At 37.4% G+C, this 19,895-nt stretch overlaps 1 pseudogene; it reads right to left on the reverse strand.

Moving 5' to 3' along the window:
- LOC120299963 overlaps positions 1-19,895 on the reverse strand; it is a 56,794-nt pseudogene that overhangs the window by 34,304 nt on the left and 2,595 nt on the right.

A 19,895-nucleotide genomic window follows, 5' to 3' on the forward strand; every position in this document is an offset into this window, starting at 1 on the left:
GGGCAACGCGGGGGCAAAGGAATGAAAAGGGGTTGATATGGGGGCGATGGAGCGAGAAGTTTTGGGGATACGTTTGAGACTTTTTTGTACAGTGAATCACTGTATATCTGTCATACAAAAACATCAGATCACTTGCTATTAGTGGATTGAATTGTGTTTTCAAATGTTCCTCCAGCTAACTTCAGTACAGAATACCGTACATATGTGAATATGCATCACTTATCTTCATGCATGTTGCGCAGCAGCCTCTACCCATACAATGGTGCGACATTGGCCAGAATGGGCAGTGATGGAGGGGGGAGTGCTTCTTTCAAAACATCGCATGCTGAGTGGCTGTCCCCTGTGACGTCAGCTGTAATGTCAACATAACTGTTGAAACTAAGTTTATCAACGTCCACATGTGTTTTTCTAGTGTTCCAGTGGAGTCAAAAATTTAATTTGCAGGTAGTGCTTTTCATTTCAAAGACCTCTCAACATGGCCAAGAAGAGGAAGTGTCACCAATATTCAACGGAATACCTAAAATTGGGATTCATTCCATCTCCTTCCAACATACAGCTTCCGTTTTGTCTTCTTTGTGAGAAAACATTTTCAAATGAAGCGATGAAGCCTTCCCAACTGAAAGACCATTTGGTAAGAATTCATCCAGATAAAGCCGACAAACTGGCATCATTTTTCCAATCCTTAAAGGCCAAGTTTGAGGGTTGCAGCACTGTTGGGAAGTTATTTGGAAAATCGTCACTCAACGCCGACAAGGGGCTCATTTGTTCCTATGAAGTATCTTTGTTGATAGCAAAATGTGGCAAACCTCACACTATCGAAGAAACGCTGATTTTACCAGCAGTGAAACAGATTGTTGCCACCATGTTGGGGCCCAGCGTAAGCACTATCATGCAATCGATTCCTTTGAGCAATGACACCGTATCAAAAAGAATTGATGAAATGGCTGCTGATGTGGAAGAAAGGCTTATTGACACCTTGAAAAATACAGAATTCGTGATGCAGATTGACGAGTCAACGATTCATGAAAATAAGCCTTGTTATTGACTTATGTCCGTTTCATCTTAGTTCCTACATTGCGGTTTGTTCTTATGCCTTTTTATATTTCTTTTTGTGTCTTAAATTTCACTTGTAATTCAATCATTAAATGTTACTGTTTTCTTTTCGGGCATTTCACTTTCTTGCAATTGAATTTTGTTTTCAGTGGTCATTACATTTAAGTGTCTTGAATAAATAAGATAATAATGAAATACATGTATCACGAAGTTTGAGAATAAAGTGAAGGGTGGCACCAAAATTTTTCACACAGTTGAGATATGGGAAAAAGACTGGAAATAAATTATTTGCATTGATATGTCCTGATGGCAATTTTAAAGAAAACAAAAAAGTGTTTGCATAAATTGAAGAATTATTTCCTATGTTGTGATTGAGAGGTTATGTTGGGGGAGGGGGATGATGACAACTTCCTCGTTGGCTCAAGGGGGCGATTCATTCAAAAAAGTTAAGAACCACTGGACTAATGCATGCAAAGCCTTTTTTAATTTTTTTACTGAAGTTCTCCAAGTCCAGAATTTTGCACAACACAAAAGTATGAAAGTACATATGTCATGGAAGCTGCACATAATCACCTAATTAATTGCATAATTAACTGTGCATTGATTTTCTAAAAGTTTATTCAGACACAACTTTTGGAATCATGTAACTGATTTTTAATCCATGCATCAGCTGTCTTCGATTCTGTACTCCTTACTGCCTACTTATCTGCATATTGTGCTACCTATAACCTCTGCACATTCATTTGGCACAAGCAACTGACTTGGGTTTCCTTGTTCATAATTTTCATGGTACACAACTTTCGTTCTACACTGATGTTTAACTATATTTCTAGAGTCAGTTTCGTTTGCATTTTCTCTTGACCGTTTTTGTTGTCTGTGTCTGCCTGAGAAGTCTGTTTGCTTATGCACTTCCTAATTAAAGCACCATGCATCAAAAGGCTGTTCCTCTATGTAGCATGATTTCAGTTGCTAGCTGTTATAGCATGCCTTTTGAAAGACTGACAGGATAATTTACTACAGAGCCCCCCAACCTTTTGGGCACCAGGGACCGGTTCTGTGCAGAAAGATTTTTGCGCGGACCAGAGGGAGCATGGTTTCATGTGTTGCCTGCATCCAGCGAATGGAGCTTCACTTGTTTGCGTGGCCCAGTTGCTGATATGCTATGGCCTGGGGGTTGGGACCCCTGATTTAGATTACAGAAATTTCTCTATCCTTTATGCAGAATGATGAACCTATGCATACCAATTATTTTTCTAGTAATTATAATTTTTCTATAGTGCCTTACAGCTCTATGGGTTATATTACATGTAGCTTTAAAGGTTGTACTCACATGCTTTGCAACTTGAATTCAACTTCCAGCTCTTCTCCTGTCTATAAAAAAATAGGAAAAAGAAAGATTCTCAATGAAAAACAATTTTTCTTTTCCAAATAATATTAATTTATAGTAAATGGCATTACAGGACCCTATTGCATTTCTGAGAGTGCAGTGATATCTTTTGATTTCTTCTTCATATTAAGAAGATTTTAGAAGTTTAGTATTCATTCTGACTTATTGCTTGTTTTCCATTGTTGCTTGATAAAGAAAAGGGAGGAATTTTCATACAGCGATAGGGGGACCTCGAGATTATTTATGTTGGCGCTAGTTTATCTGTGTATAGTTCCCAGGCTCTTGTTTACATTCCAGAGTTCTGTAAGTTTGCATGAGAAACAGATGCACCATCTAGCCAAAGTCAGGTCTGGCAATCTTGGTACCATGCAAACAAACTCATGAAGTTTTGGTATCAGGTTTCAATAAGATCCTGATATTACCCTTTGAGCTGTGAGCTCTGACACAGAACTAGCCTTGGGCACTCTGTGACTTGGCCAATTCAGAGTCTCTCCACTTTTGTTTCACTGGGGCTCCCAAAAGCTAAAGGGAGGTTTGTTATCATCTTGCTTAGTATATTATGCTTTTGTGTTTCTGGTTAAACCTATCTGCTAAAGTTGATAATAAAAGTTTAAAATCTCCTTACTTACTGCTATGTTTATCATCTTTAGGTCCTCAAAGAACCAGTTGTCTGGCACTTGGCAATCCACTTATTGCCACATTTTGCTAATCCTCTTACCTCCCATGTATGGCCAATATGGTGTCAAGGATTTGTATTTCTTCCCCTTTTTCCTTTATTATCATTAGATAAGTATTTTAAGTCTTTAAAATTACAATTTTCTATTTTGATATCTTTGCCAGCACCATTTGGCTGTAGTAAGACTTTTTTTGCAGGTCAGAAGGACAGCTGAGAAGATAACTTCAGGCCCATTGCATCCTGGGATGGTGCTATAGGGTACTGCATGCTAAGACAACTAGACACAGGGATGGGTTTTTTTCCCCTCATGCCATTACTTTGCTGAATACCTAATTCTCAGGGTTCTATCTATCTAGACACATAGAGTATGGCTGTAGTATTATTTACTTTTATTATCTTTTTTACTTCCTCTTTTTATTGTATTATTATTATTTTGTCTGTTGCCTTGCAAGTACATTAAGTGCTAAGTGCAAGGACACCAAGAGACATATTCCTTATGTGTCTAATCACACTTGGGCAAATAAAGTATTCAATTCAATTCAATTCCTAAAAAAACAAAATATAATTTTGTCTATTTGTTGTGTATGAATCAGAAAGTGATTTATTTGACTTATCATATTGTGTGAATTGAATAAATTGCAGTTAACCATGGTTAATAAACTGTGGCTTATTTTATCATCTGAAAATATTGCAATTTCTATGTCAATTCTATCATACTTAATCTTACTCTCTTGGATTAGGAAGGAACAATTTGGCTAAGATTTGCAACAAACTCTGCAGTTATATTTGTTCTTAAAACACAAATAGTGGAAGATACATTTTTTCAGAATTTCTATACAACGTTGATGAAATATTTAATCTGTTTGTTCATTGGATTCCTACAGTACATGCATCCTCAAAAAGCTGTTTACAGATCCAGATAATTTGAACACAAATATAGAAGGGATTTTAACAAAGTTCAGTTATACAGCAGTAAAGCCAAAGATGTACAAGTAGTCCTTGACTTATGACCATAATTGAGCCCAAAATTTCTGTTGTTAAGTGAGACATTTGCTAAGTGAGTTTGGCTCCATTTTATGACTTTCGTGGCACACTTGTTAAGTAAATCACTGCAGTTGATAAGTTAGTAATCTGGTTGTTAAGTGAATCCAGCTTCCCCATTTGCTTGTCAGAAGGTCTCAAAAGGTGATCGCATGATCCTGGGACACAGAAAAGGTCATAAATATGAAAAAGTTGCCAAGCATCTGAAATTTGATAATGTAACTATGGGGATGATGCAAAGGTCGTAATTATGAAAAATGGTCATGTCACATTTTTCAATGCTGTTGTAACTTTGAATGTTCACTAAACAAATTGTTTTCAGTTGAGGACTGCCTGTATTTGTTTCATTTTATATTTTTAACACCATTTCCCTACTTACTTCAGGATTTAAGTTGAAGTTCACACGAGAAATTTTTCCTGTACGGAGTTTTCCAACATCAAAGAGAACTGTGTAAAGATGATCGTCTCTGGTATATTTATCTTCATCACAGAGCTTCAAGTGCAGAGTATTCTAATGATAATAGATTATTATTTAATACAATTTTACTAAGAAATGAACTATACTGCTCAAAAAATAAAGGGAACACAAACATATAGGATCCTATACGTTTGTGTTCCCTTTATTTTTGTGAGCAGTATATTATACTGTATGTTGAAGCCTGTAGAAAGACTTCTAAGAAACCTCCAAAAGAGAGATATAAATTAAAATTTGCATTATACCACTGATTCAGGTAGAAAAATAAAATACATAAAATAACTTTGAAGAAAATATATTACTCATCCTTAAAATAAATCTGTAGATAGATAACATGTCCCTCTCCAGATGTTCAGTTGCTTCTATTGCCTATACTGAGCAAAGTTGATGGGAATTGGAGCTCAACAACATCTGGTATCCTATCCCTAAGTAGCTTTGGTCCTAGTTACAATCAGTAAAATTTTCTCTAAATTTCTGATACATTCTCTAAGCCTTGCATGACAAAATCCTTTGTTCTGACACCTTAATATAAAATTCTGTAAAAACTGAAGCAATTATAGTTCAATGATAAAAAGTCAAAGGCAGTGACAGTAGAATCTGATTGAACATAATCTTAAAGTCAAAGGCACTACATGTTTTTTTTCCCAATTCAGCCTAAAATGTTTTTCTAATTCATCAGCCAATTGGTCCTCAAACCTGCTACTTCCAAGAATTTCTTTTATATCCATTAATAGCCAATGATAAAAAACGTGCAGCCGGTATTACATTCTCACCATCAATTTCTTGTCTTGTATATCAAAAACATTAAATGTTTTTAATGAACAAGACAAGAATGTTACAATCAGCCTAAATATCAAACCAGCTGCTAATAACATCTATTATTTACTGAAATTTTGGATCATTACCTATGTAAGACCTGGACAGAAAATAAATACTGATTGTCTGCAATCATAAAATATTGCTTAAATTCACTCATTTGACATAACAAGAATTAATTATACATGCTAAGTACCAGCACATATTAGCTAGCAATATATATTCTTTGACACACATATTATCATATACTGGGGGGTTTTATCCCCTCAAAAATAACTTTGGTGACTGATTTGTCTGCTTTAAGAATCAATACATCATAAGGAATCACTCTGTAAGGAAGATGTGTGGTTTCTAAATGTGATATATAAAAAAAATAAAAATGAATTTACCCAGTAGTCTACACAAAGAACAGCGTAGGCTACAAGAACCTTAATCTACCTCTGTACTGACTACCCTTAAGAATATTCATTTGTATTCTTTGCTAGCCTCTTGGAAGGGATGATGAAGATTTATTTACTTATTCAATTTATTTATTCAATTTCTATGGCTGCCCAGCTCAATCAAGTAGTTCAAGGTGGTGAGGAGGATAGTGATGGTTTTATTATTATTTGGAAGATATTTGGAATGGTGCGTGTACCGTATATTGCTTTATCCAGTTGTATTATCTGGATTTAATTTTATAAATCATCTTATTAATAGTGTAACTGAGATGGAGCTAGAAATTGGAAAGAGAAGGTCTCCTTTAAGTCAAGCTCAACTCAAGGGATTTTATAAATAATGCAGAACTGATTTTCCTCTGCCTTCTTTGAAGATGATTGTTTGACTTCTCATTCCAACATCCAAATCTAGCATTCCCTGAAGGCCTCCTATTCAAATGCTAACCAGGGATTGCCCTGTCATTCCAGATGAAATTATTGCAGAGATCTAGAAATTATAATAATGAGCAAATAAGAATTTCAATTATTTAGCTGAGCATTGCAGAAATGGCACATAGGGCCATGACAGTTTCTCTCTGTGTATTAGTAATCAGTAATCCAAATTAACTGCATACAAATTAATCTATACTCCATCCTAGTTCTCTCTGTCGGATGTCTCATGCTTGCTTCAAGTGTAGATCCAATTGTTTAATTTATTTTAATTTATTTATTTTTATCCCAGCTGTGTTATATTTTATAAATAACTCAAGGTATACTTAATACTACTTCCTCCTATTTACCTCACAACAACAATTTGTGAGGTGCATTGGGCTAAGAGAGAGAACAACTGGCCCAAAGACACCCAGCTGGCTTTCATGCCTAAAGCAGGAGTGGAACCAGTGGTGGAATTCAGCTGGTTTGCACCACTTCGGCAGAACCGGTAGCTAGTTTTTTGTTGCCCAGGCCCAGAATGGATTTCCGGAAGCGGCATTCACACAGAGAACCGGTTGTTAGAATATTTGAATCCCACCACTGAATAGAAATCATAGTCTTGTGTTTATTCCTTTTAAAAATAATTTTATTAAAAGTTTTAAAACAAAGATTCAAAGAAAAATCAAAAAGAAAGCTAAAAGTGCAAGAAAGAAAGAAAAAGATACAAAGAAGTGGCTTCTGATTTTCTTGAGTGTAGTATAAGTATAATTATAAATTTATCACTTTCTCTAAATTTACATCATGATTTATCTTTTTTCTATAATCTATCCTATCTAATCATCAAAATAATCATATGTTCATTTTTTTTCTTTTACATAAAATGTCCCTAAGTCCTTTTCCAACAGTCAGAAATTTACATAGACATTGTTTTTCTCTAATCAAAAAAGTCAATTTGGCAAGCTCAGCAAATTCTATAATCTTCACCATCCATTCCTCTGTTGTAAATATTACCAAATTTGGTATTATGCCAAAATATCCCCAAACATATTAAATACTGTATCAGAAGGAGTCTGGTAGCATCTTTTTTTACTAATAAATATAATTTGTTGAATTTGTAGCAATTAAAACTATCAGCAAATGATAATAATTTATTTTTTACTAGTTGTGTTTATCCATAGATCCTCAAACATGCTACATATCAGAAGCTCATAAAAGCTTATACTTTTTAATAAATTTTGTTAGTCAGAAAAAATACTATCAGACTTAGTTTTGTTGCCACCACAGATTTACACAGGTTTTCTCCTACATATTATATAGTATCTTAACCTCTGTTTCACCGCAATAATTGATAAGTATCTCATGTTCAGCCATTATATAATTCATGCTAGGATTTGGGACAGGGGTTTTAAACAGGATTTTTTCTTCCTGAAGAATTTTGTATTTCTGCAAATTTTGGGGAGTCTCCCCAAACCTAATGACATTTTACCATTGTTCATCAATGCTTCCATAGTCATTAGGTGTTTTCACCTAATTTTTCACACTAAAAAAATTGGTCTGAGAGAGAGAGTAAAACCTGTCCGAATGTTCATATTTATGGCAAAAAGAAGAATACATAATCTTACCTTTACACGGCTGTCGATCCGATAGGTGAAAGCTTGATTCCACTCTGGATTTTTTGAATTGGGAACAGTTTCAGTCTTAACTACTTCACTTGAAGCAGTTGGTAGCGAAAGAGATACATAGCAATCAGATTCTGTAACTATAGAATAAGAAGGAAAAATTGTGACAGGCAATCCTTTAAAACCAAAACAATTTACAGGGTTATCAAACTGCCGGCCCATGGGCCGGATGCATCATGCCAAAACCGCGCCCACCCCATTGCCAGCAATGGGAAAAAAAGCCACAATACATTGCGACACATCACATGACATCGCGAGTTTGACACCCATGAAATAGAACATGAATTGTATTATGTGTATAAGAGTCAGTCATAAACCGCAGAAGGCATGAGTGTAGAAAATATTTTCTACAAATTCAGATGAAGGGAGAACAGAAAGTCTGTGGGATGGCAGAAGAGTTATTAAATGTTTATTGATTCAATTGCAGTAGATCTAGTTTCCATATCACAGTCATTACAACAGAAGACAACAGTTCTGGTTTCTTCAACCATAAGATCAAACTAGCCCATCAGGCATGACCACTATAGTGCAGCCCCTGCACTAATTTAGTTTGCAATACCACACCCAGAAGAGTAATTACTCTGGCTCAGCAAATTGCAATCTCCTTACTTGCATCAGCAGCTAAGTTAAAACGAAGGAATGGTGCACTTTTCAAATGAATGAAGTCACGATGAAGTAGTTCAAAATAGTCAAGCCTCTCTGTACACAAAATCTCCCTTTGCAAATCCATCACCCTAAATCATTAAAATTAATCGGTAATTCAATTTCTATTGGCTATATTTTGTTTAGCAGTGATAGGTTAACCCGGTAAAAGGTTTTCCTCTCTCCACCTCCCTCCTCACAGTTAATCTTAGCAAACACAGTAGCCAAAGTCCAACCAAGATGTCTAACAATGATGCAAGGGTGACAGTTAAATTTTATTTCAGCATAATTTGCCCATATTTGAGAAGAATGGGATAACTGAGGATGTGCAGTACACCTTTCCAAACTGTCTGAAGCTAAAAATTTGCAGTGTCCTGCATGAGTAACAAATTGCAATCCTGCATGTGAAAGGGGGTTGTTTCAAGCACTCTGAAATGTCTCAAGCTTGAGAAACCATGATTATAGTTGTAGTAGTTTGTGTGTGTGTGTGTGTGTGTGTGTGTGTGTGTGTGTCTTTGGTTGTTCGGGTTTTCTCCCGTGTAAAATTGGAAGTGTCTTGGCAACGTTTCGACGAAGTCCCATTCGTCATCTTCAGGCTGGTGTTTTCAGCTTCGTGCTTCGAGGAGCACAAAGCTGAAAACACCAGCCTGAAGATGACGAATGGGACTTCGTCGAAACATCGCCAAGACACTTCCAATTTTACGCGGGAGAAAACCCGAATAACCAAAGACCTACAGACAAACACCCGCGAAAACCTCAGAAAACACACACACATACATACATACATACATATATATACAGAACACACCTCCACCCAATCAGAACACAGCCAAGCTCCCACCCAATCAGTTCATACCCCCACTGGCAGTTAAAAGGAAGAAACAGCTAAACCACACATTGCTGCTCAAAGCAAGAAGCTGAAAACACCAGCCTGAAGATGACGAATGTGACTTCGTCGAAACGTCGCCAAGACACTTCCATTTTTACGCGGGAGAAAACCCGAACAACCAAAGACCTAGATAGATAGATAGATAGATAGATAGATAGATAGATAGATAGATAGATAGATAGATAGATAGATAGATAGTTCGGGTTTTCTCTATAGATAATAGACAAAGTGAGAAAGAGCCTGTGGCCTAGAAGTTAATACAGCTGCCTAACATGCACACAGTCCAGGTTCGAATCTCAGAAGGTTAAGTCTGGCTAAAGAGCGTTAAGAAACTCGAAATAGCTATCCCAGTTCTCCCTTTATTTGACACAATGGGAAGGAAAAAGGGAGAAGAAAGTGATGGAAAGGGAGGAAAAAGAAAAAAAAGAGATTGACTTCCGACTTCCCCTGTTGCAGTAGAATAGAGTATTAATGTCGAGCCTCAAGTATTTACTTTTTCACAATAGTAAAAACTAGCTATTTCTGTAACAACAAGTCAATCTAATCAGTGAAACCCAGAATCAAAGCTTCATTTTTTTTCCACCTGAAGCACAAAGTCCAGAAGCAGTCTCCCTGTAGAAACAAAGGTACTTGTATTCTTTTCTTTAATCAAAATAGTCAATTTAGCTATCTCTGCCAGCTCTATCAGCTTCTGTAGCACAGCATTCATATTTTCTAACAACTGGTATTTAGACACATTCTATCTCTAAACTTTGGAACCATTGGTAGACTTACTGATCATGAATTTTCCATGCTCCCTCTAAAAGAGATGGCCATCACTGTAACTTATGGAAATGAATTCTATAACTTTGTCATATTTTATAATAATAATAATAATAATAATAATAATAATAATAATAATAATAATAATAATAATAATAGGTAGTACCAATAGTCATAGGCTCCTTGGGTGCAATCCCAAAACAACTGGAGCACCACTTGAACACCATTGGCATTGACAAATTCGCTATTAGTCAATTGCAAAAGGCAGCCTTATTAGGAACTGCTTCCATCCTGCGACGATATCTGTAATACCATCAAACATCCACATCTGCCTATCCCAGGTCCTGGGTAAGGACTCGATAGGTAGACAAAATGCCAAATCCAGTCTGAACATCTGGCTGACTGTGCGATGATCCATAATAATAATAATAATAATAATAATAATAATAATAATAATAATAATAATAATAATAATAGTAATAATAATAATAATAGTAATAAAAAGTTGGAAGGGACCTTGGAGGTCATCTAGTCCAATTCCCTGCTCAGGCAGGAAACCCTACACCATTTCGGACAAATGGCTGTCCAGTCTCTTCTTAAAAACTTCCAGTGTTGGAGCATTCACCACTTCTGGAGGCAGGTTGTTCCACTGGTTAATTGTTCTAACTGTCAAGAAATTTCTCCTTAGTTCTAGGTTGCTTCTCTCCTTGATTAATTTCCACCCATTGCTTCTTGTCCTGCCCTCTGGCACTTTGGAAAATAGCTTGACTCCCTCTTCTTTGTGGCAACCCCTGAGATCTTGAAACACTGCTATCATGTCCCTCCTTGTCCTTCTCTTCTTTAAACTAGACATACCCAATTCCCACAACCGTTCCTTATATGTGTTAGCCTCCAGTCCCCTAATTGCATTTGTTGCTCTTCTCTGTACTCTTCCTAGAGTCTCAACATCTTTTTTACATCGTGGTGACCAAAACTGGATGCAGTATTCCAAGTGGTAAAGTGGTACCAAGGCATTATAAAGTGGTATTAATACTTCACGTAATCTTGATTCTATCCTCTGTTAATGCAGCCTAGCACTTTGTTGGCCTGTTTGGCAGCTGCAGCACACTGCTGGCTCATATTTAAGTGATTGTCCACTAGGACTCCAAGATCCCTCTCACAGTTACTATTATTGAGCAAGGTACCCCCTATACTATACCTGTACATTTGGTTTTTCTTGCCTAAATGTAAAACCTTACTTTTTTCACCATTGAATTTCATTTTGTTGGATAGTGTTCAAGTCTGTCCAGATCCTCCTGTATCTTAAGCCTGTCTTCTGGAGTGTTGGCTATTCCTGCCAGCTTGGTGTCATCCGCAAATTTGATGAATTCCCCATCTATCCCCTCGTCCAAATCGTTCATGAAGATGTTGAAGAGCACTGGGTCCAGAACAGAGCCCTGGGGCACCCCACTACATACTTCCCTCCATGTAGATGCGGTTCCATTGAGGACCATATGCTGAGTATGGCCGGTCAGCCAGCTACGAATCCATCTGGTGGTGATGCTGTCTAACTCACATTTTTCTATCTTATCAAGTAGTAGGCTGTGATCTACTTTATTAAACGCCTTACTGAAGTCCAAGTAAATTATATCCACAGCATTCCTCTGATCCACTAATTTTGTCACTTGGTCAAAGAATGCAATAAGATTTGTCTGGCATGATCTGTTTTTGACAAACCCATGTTGGCTATTAGTAATGACTTTGTTTGCCTCTAGGTATTCGCTGATTCCTTGTATGATTATCTTTTTCAGAATCTTCCCAGGTATTGAGGCCAGGCTGATAGGTCTGTAGTTTCCTGGATCCATTTTTTTTTCCTTTTTTGAACATGGGAACTACATCAGCTCTTTTCCATCTTCCAGTAGTTCCCCAATGCTCTGGGATCTTTGAAAAATATAGTTCAGAGGTTCTGAGATCACATCTACCAGTTCCTTTAGAATCTTGGGGTGTAATCCATCTGGTCCTGGTGATTTGAACTCGTCTAGCCTGGACAGGTGCTCACTTACCGTTTTCTTGCCTATCTTAACTTGCGTTTCTATTCTGCTTTTTGTGGCACTGTTTTTGGTAGGTTGGTCTGTTTTTTCCCTTTGTGTAAAGACAGACGCAAAAAAATGAGTTAAATAGTTCTGCTTTCTCCCTGTTGCTTGTCACCTTCTTGCCACTTTCACCCACTAATGGACCAATAATTTCCTTCACTTTTTTCTTGTTTTTTACATGTTGAAAGAAGCTTTTTTTGTTATTTTTGACTTTGGTCGCAAGCCTTAGTTCATTATGAGCCTTAGCTTTCCTCACTTCATCTTTGCAGGCTCGGGCTATTTGCTGATATTCTGACTTAGTTATATGCCCCTCTTTCCACTTTCTATACTTGTCCTTTTTATTTTTCAATTTATCAGAGAGTTCTTTATGCAGCCATGCTGGTTTCTTTTGAGAGCTGTTATTTTTCCTCTTTGTTGGTATTGTGCCAGACTGTGCTTTTATTATCTCATTTTTCAAAATTTCCCAAGCTTCTCATCCATGGAATCCTTCCCAAGCCCTCTCTAAGTTTATTGAAATTAGCTCTTTTAAAGTCCAAGACTCTAGTTTGACTGTGTTCTATTGCTTGTGCTTCCATAATGTTGAATTCCAATATTGCATGATCACTTCCTCCCAAGGTTCCTGTGGCTTCAACACCTTCTATCATTTCATCTCTGTTAGTGAGAATTAGATCCAAAATGGCTAATCCCCTAGTTCCCTTCTCTACTTTTTGGGAGACAAAGTTGTCTGCTAGGTTTGCAAGGAATCTGCTTGATCTTCCACTTGGTGCAGATTATGTCTCCCAGTTGATGTCAGGGTAGTTAAAGTCCCTCATTACTATTGTGATGTGCTTCCTACATACCTTAGTTAGCTGACTAGCAAAAAGTTCATCTATTTCCTCTGTTTGGTTGGGTGGCCTGTAGTATACACTTGTGGCAATGTCATTTTTCCCCCTTTTATATTGACCCAAATGCATTCAAGACAAGTTTCATCATTGTTGTGCTCTATTTCTGTAGAGATGTAATTGTTTCTTATATAGAGAATAACTCCGCCTCTTCTTTTATTTGTTCTGTTTCTTTTAAATAATTTAAATCCCTCTAGCTGTGTGTTCCATTTGTGGGTTTCATCCCACCATGTTTCTGTAATGGCAGCAATATCATATCTGCCCTCATTAACCTGAATTTCTAGTTCACCCTGTTTGCTGTTAATACTCTGTGCATTGGTGTATAGACATTTGAGTCCTTTATGACTGACCCTGTGTTTACTTTCTATGTAACCTGTGTGGTGCCTGAGTTCCCCTATTGTTTTACCACCTATTTGGTTAGTGCATTTTGTGTGGTACTCTTGTGGCACTTTTTCCCTTGATCTGCTTCAAATCTTTCATTCCTTGGCTTATGCATTGACTTGAGGTTTTATTGTTCCCTAAAAATCTACAAATACTGTAATTCGTCTTACTAGGAGGCTTGTGGGCATTACAATTTTCTGCATTTACTTGTCTTGCCAAGACTCACTAGATATAGTCCTAAAAGCTTTCCTCAACCAGGTACTCATTAAATCTGTGTAATCTAAATAATTTGCATGTGAGGATGTTTATTTGAAGGCTGTCACAAAGAAGGGGACAACCTATTCTCCAAAGCACCTAAGAGCTGGGTGGAAACTTATCAAGAAAAGAATCAACTTAGAGCTAAGGAGAAATTTCCTGACAGTGAGAATAATTACTCAGTGGAATGACTTGCCTCCAGAACTTTGGGTGCTCCAACACTGGAGGTTTTTAAGAAGAGATTGGACAGCCATTTGTCCAGAATGGTATAGGCTAGGGGTGTCAAACTCGCCATGTCACATGACATGTCATGACATAGCATGGCTTTTTTCCCCTTGCCGGAGCTGGGGTGGGCGCGGCTTCTGTGTGACACATCCATCACACGGGCCAATAGTTTGACACACCTGGTATAGGCTCTTCTCCTTGGGCAGGTAGTTGGACTAGACCAGGGATAGGCAACCTCAGCTCTTTTATGACTCATGGACTTCAACTCCCAGAATTTCGGAGTCAGCTTTTCTGGGAGTTGAAGTCCATGAGTCATAAAAGAGCTGAGGCTGCCTACCCCTGGACTAGATGATCTTCAAGGTCACTTCCAACTCTGTTTATTCTGTATTCTGCTGACTCTATTGTCAGTTCAGTTTATTCAAGTCCAAAACAGTAACAAACATTGGAAGAGAAAATACTACTTTCATTCAACATCCATTTTCAGTTTGTTTAAAATAATTAGCCAGTTCTTTTAGTTATTTAGCTTGTGCCAATAACTAATTCTGTGATTAATATACTTTTATTTGACATTGTATTTCATTTTAAAATGGGGTTATTATAGATCAGGCATCCAAGTTCATTCATTTATTTATGTAGCTACCCAACTTGCAATAGTGAGTTCTGAGCAGGTAACACAGCATGAAAACTCAAAATACAAAGTAAACAACAATTCAAGTATAAGGGAACTTTCAAGATATGAGTAAGGGTTGACTCTCCAAGAAATATCTTTCCATCTATTCTACAGAATGTCCAATCCAACTGTCCTGTCCCCAGTGCACGCCTTTGAAGCAGAAATGGATCTACACATAAATCCCTAGTACTTGCATTTTCCACAATTATCTTAGCAAACTCAGTATAGATATACTTTCTGAGTGCAATTATCCTTTGCTTTGATTCCCTACCCCACTACATTCTGCCTGACCTATGGTGTTTTTATGTAGCTTTTCCCCATACATGCACTAAACTGCATAAACAACTTGTAGATTATGGAGTCTGATTTGAAAGAAATCAATCAAGAATTTATTTTAAAAAGGTTTTCTATAACTAAGAAGGTGGACTTGTAAGTAGTATGAGAGAAACATAAAGTGAACACTATAGAGAAAGCAAGATCATGGCTTCTGGTCATTTAATGTGAGTGATTCCTAGACCAAATGATTATAACACAAGGTGATAGTTTTAGAGAGAAAAAGAGAAGGAATTTGCTTCCTTCTCTTACCCTCTTGCATCTTCAATAAATTACTTGTGACTGAACACTGCCTTCAACAGAAAAAAAGAATTGCTCATTACAACTACATACATGTTGAATATTATGTAGCAGCTATGAAGAAATTATACTATGAATTGTGTTTTCTGCTTTCCTCCATAAAGTTTAGGTATCCTTATCAATGTAATTTATGTGTACTGTGCACTGACAAGAAATGGTTTATCCAGAGTTATGGGGGTTCCAGGAACCACAGAGATACTTACGTATGTCTGCCTTCTGTATATTTCTGGCTCTCATTATTCGAACTGTAAGGAGTCTGAATGGAGTTTCTTCCCTCTGTTAATAAAATAACAACACATAAACATCAGCATCATTGTGATTAGATTTGGAGATATGGAGAACTATGAATGGGACAGAGAAGAAACAGTACGTAGGCTTCAGGTTTAGAGGGATAAAAGTCTTCCCAAGTGCATAACACTAGACATGAGGCACTTCTCAATAATGTATTAAGCCAAAGGTATCCTTTTCAACCATAAGAAAGGCTGAGCGCAAAAGAATTGAGGCCTTTGAACTATGGTGTTGGAGAAGAGTCCTGCGAGTCCCCTGGACTGCAAGGCGATCAAACCAGTCAGTCCTAGAGGAGATCAACCCTGACTGCTCTTTAGAAGGCCAGGTCCTGAAGTTGAAACTCAAGTACTTTGGCCACCTAATGAGAAGGCAGGATTCATTGGAGAACAGCCTAATGCTGGAAAAGATTGAGGGCAATAGAAGAAGAGGACAACAGAGAATGTGGTAGCTGGATGGAGTTACTAAAGCAGTAGGCGTGAGCTTAAATGGACTCCAGAAGATGGTAGAGGACAAGAAGGCCTGGAGGAACATTGTCCATGGGGTCGCGATGGGTCGAACATGACTTCGCAATTAACAACAACAAATCCTTTTCAAAGATCGCATTTCAATATGTGAGGGAATTCCCAACACAGCTGCTTTAAGGAGTTGCTGCTTGACCTCTCCAGGTAAGATAAGACCCTATAAAATCTGTGTCAGAGCAATACATTGAAAATATACCTGAGATTGATCCAGGCTGCTTGGACTGTTTTAATATTTATTTGGGCATGTAGATAGCATAACCACAGGCACTTTTCATTTGTCAGACAACAGTTCACAGAGAACCACTAACCAATCAACACTCAGCCTTTCTGGCCAAGAATTCCTCAAGCAGATCAGTAGCAGAGTGCCTGGTCCTGCTGCCCCAGCAAGTCTAAATCATTATCCCTATCCCCATTTCACTAAAATAAAAGAGAATCAATTTCTAGCATTTCCCTATGTTCTATACTCTGCCTTTCAGACTCCTAGTGTAGCTTGTGCTGGTAACTCTTCAGCATCGCTCTAAGTAGGGAAGGGGTGAGCTAAAATCCATCCAATAAGCACACAGGCCACCTCTTAAGTGTTCACTGCGTTGAAGATGCATTTTTCTGTCCGTGAACTTAGTAGACCAGCAGGATTATATTTCAAAATTGCTTGCAGCTGAATGTCCCTGATTAAAATAATGTATTGTTTGATAAGGGGGTTCATCTTGCTGAGATTATTAGGATTGCATTTACATCCGGAAAATCTCCTAATGAGCTATTGCTATTATATATTACTTTTTCCATTGGTAACATTGCTATCTGTTCCTAAATACAATAACAGCAAGATAGTTATTATTTCTTTATTAACAAGGTTTATAAGGCTGCCCAGTTCAAATAATGTGACTCTGATTAGTGTAGAGCAGTGGTTCTTAACCTGGGCGATATTGCCCCCCCAGGGGGCGATTTCATTTTTCAGGGGGGCGATGGAATGAAAAGGGGCAACATGGGGGCGAAGGAACAAAAAAGGGGCGATATGGGGGCGATGGAGTGAGAAGTTTTGGGGACACTTTTGAGACTTTTTCGTACAGTGAATGGCTGTATATCTGTTGTACAAAAACATCAGATCGCTCACTATTAGTGGATTGAATTGTGTTTTCAAATATTCCTCCAGCTAGCTTCAGTACAGAACGCCATACATATGTAAATACGCATTGCTTATCTTCATGCGTGTTGTGCAGCAGTATCTACCCATACAGTGGCGTGCCGTTAGCCAGAATATGGGAGATATGGGGAAAAGACTGGAAATAAATTATTTGCATCGATATGTCCTAATGAACAATTTTAAAGAAAACAAAAAAGTGTTTGCATAAGTTGAAGAATTATTTCCCATGTTGTGATTGAGAGGTTATGTTGGGGGTGGCGGGCGATGACAACTTCCTTATTGGCTCAAGGGGGCGATTCGTTCAAAAAGGGTAAGAACCATTGGTGTAGAGCATTAAAAAAATAATCAACTCCCCTCCACACACTATATAACACAAAATATATACAATATATAAATATAGAACACATAATGGTGATGAAGAAAGATAGCAGAATAACTGAAAGAGTTCTCAGTCCCAATTGTCCCCTAATGCCTGGGGCAAGAGCCAGATCTTAACAATTTTCCTAAAAGTGATGTAATTTCATGATATAAGCTGTTTCTCTCCTTAAACTTGTTTTATAGGTACACACAAAGACTTGAGGGGCAGTGTTTGCCTTATGACATCATTAAACATATTTTGTAACTTGCATCCCGCAGCCTCCATGAAGATGCCTGCACATCTCAAATTGTATTTGCTTGAGATATGCAGTAATGGGATTTCTGTCCAAAAAAACCCTCCCCAAAAGAACAGAGAAAACTACTAGCAAAACTGCAATTTGAACATTCAGCCAAAAGATCCAGACATATAAATATGAATATTATTAGATATTCTTGGTTGTTGTTGTTGTTGTTCTTAATTGCGAAGTCATGTCCGACCCATCACGACCCCATGGACAACGTTCCTCCAGGTCTTGGTAGTGGTACATAATAGAAATCATCAGAGAGCAGTCCTTACATGCCAAAGAGATGTGTATATGACCACACACAGGATTATGAACTTCACATAGTATTTACACCAGAATGCCAATCAACTCTTTAGGTGTTTGTGCATAACAATGATCAGCAAATAGCTTCATCAATTACGATCATTTTATACAAGGAGATATCCTTTCTCCTGCTTTTCCAATGGTCTGTTCAATATGAACATGTATATAGAATCCCTCATCATCCCAAAATCAGGGACATTAATTGCTCATTTTTGAATATGATTGATCCATGAGCCCAAAAATAACTCTGCCAGCAGCAAACTCACAGCAACAACTATTAGGACAAAAATGGCAATGTTTCCAGGACAAATGCTAACCCCTACAGATGCAAAACAGCCACAGTTCTATTCTGATTTCCCTGGGATTGAACTATGCAAAGCAATAAATTGTTTGTCATCCTGTGGGCTAGAGGTTAATTTGATGAACTTGCTATGCAGTACCAAGCCTGGCCAAGTAACCTGGTCTTGTGAAATCAGTGTGGTAGTGATTACAGCAAAACACTTCCTGAATATTAGGAAACTGGGGCTGGACCAGGATATGATGAGACATCACATCAAATGATTCCATTCTGAACTCACAAGGTGAAATTAGCATTCCCCAACCGACTCGTGGGGAAAGCCAAATGTATGAAAATTACTGTGTGAATCAGCTTCTATGTCAAGTTGTATCACATTGCTTATGTATGGCTACCAATAGTACTAAATGTGCCAGGAGGAAGAGAGACTTTTGGTGACTGAACAATCAAGTATGTAGTGGAGTATATTCTTCCCACAAAGAGATGGAAGGAAACAAAATATGGAGACAAGAGCATGGTAGAGATCAAACATAACAAAATGGTTTTTGGACATGCTCATTGCCACTGAATCTGGAAGTAAATAAACCATTAATCAATAATTCAGCCGGTTATTGGTTCAAGGTAATTTCATTATTCAAATATTCAAATCATGGCCGTGATTCATCAAATAACAAACAAAGGTGCCAAGTCAAATGGAATGACAGCCTGGAAAAGGATTTAAAGGGGAAACTTCATTATCATCTAATTAGACTACAAATTTGTGGAAGTCATGACCAAATTCATTAAACTGGGAAAAAAAGTATATTCCCCCAAAATAATCTTCTGAAGTGAAAGATACAGAAATGGTTTGTTGGACAGTGCCAAGGAAGTAAATTTTCTCAAGAAGCTAAATTTATCAGCGTGCAATATATGATCCAGAACTTGATTGGAAGCAGAAGACAAAGTTGTATTACTCTATTTATTCCAATGAGATTTCCATAGAAAGTAAATTTATATTCAAACATTTATAACATCTTACAGCAGCACCAAGGGTGACAAAATAAAGCCTGGAAACAGCAATGGATGGGAGCTGTTATAAATCAATTATATGTGTGGAAATGACTTTTCTCTGTTTTTAAACAGCTTTGTGACAGAACAACATTCAACAAATATAATTTTTCCTAGTAGGTCTTGGGGAATGCATATTCAGATATAAAAGTCTGTGATGCGGTCCTGGGTGCATCTAGTGTTTAATTCAAAGGAAAATATTCATTGCCAGATATGTTGAGGATCATGCCCTCAAATATGATGTTGGGTATTT

The sequence above is a fragment of the Crotalus tigris genome, unplaced genomic scaffold (genome assembly GCF_016545835.1).
Source record: "Crotalus tigris isolate CLP2741 ecotype Arizona unplaced genomic scaffold, ASM1654583v1 scf7180000017545.3456711, whole genome shotgun sequence".
In the NCBI taxonomy this organism is placed as follows: domain Eukaryota; kingdom Metazoa; phylum Chordata; class Lepidosauria; order Squamata; family Viperidae; genus Crotalus; species Crotalus tigris.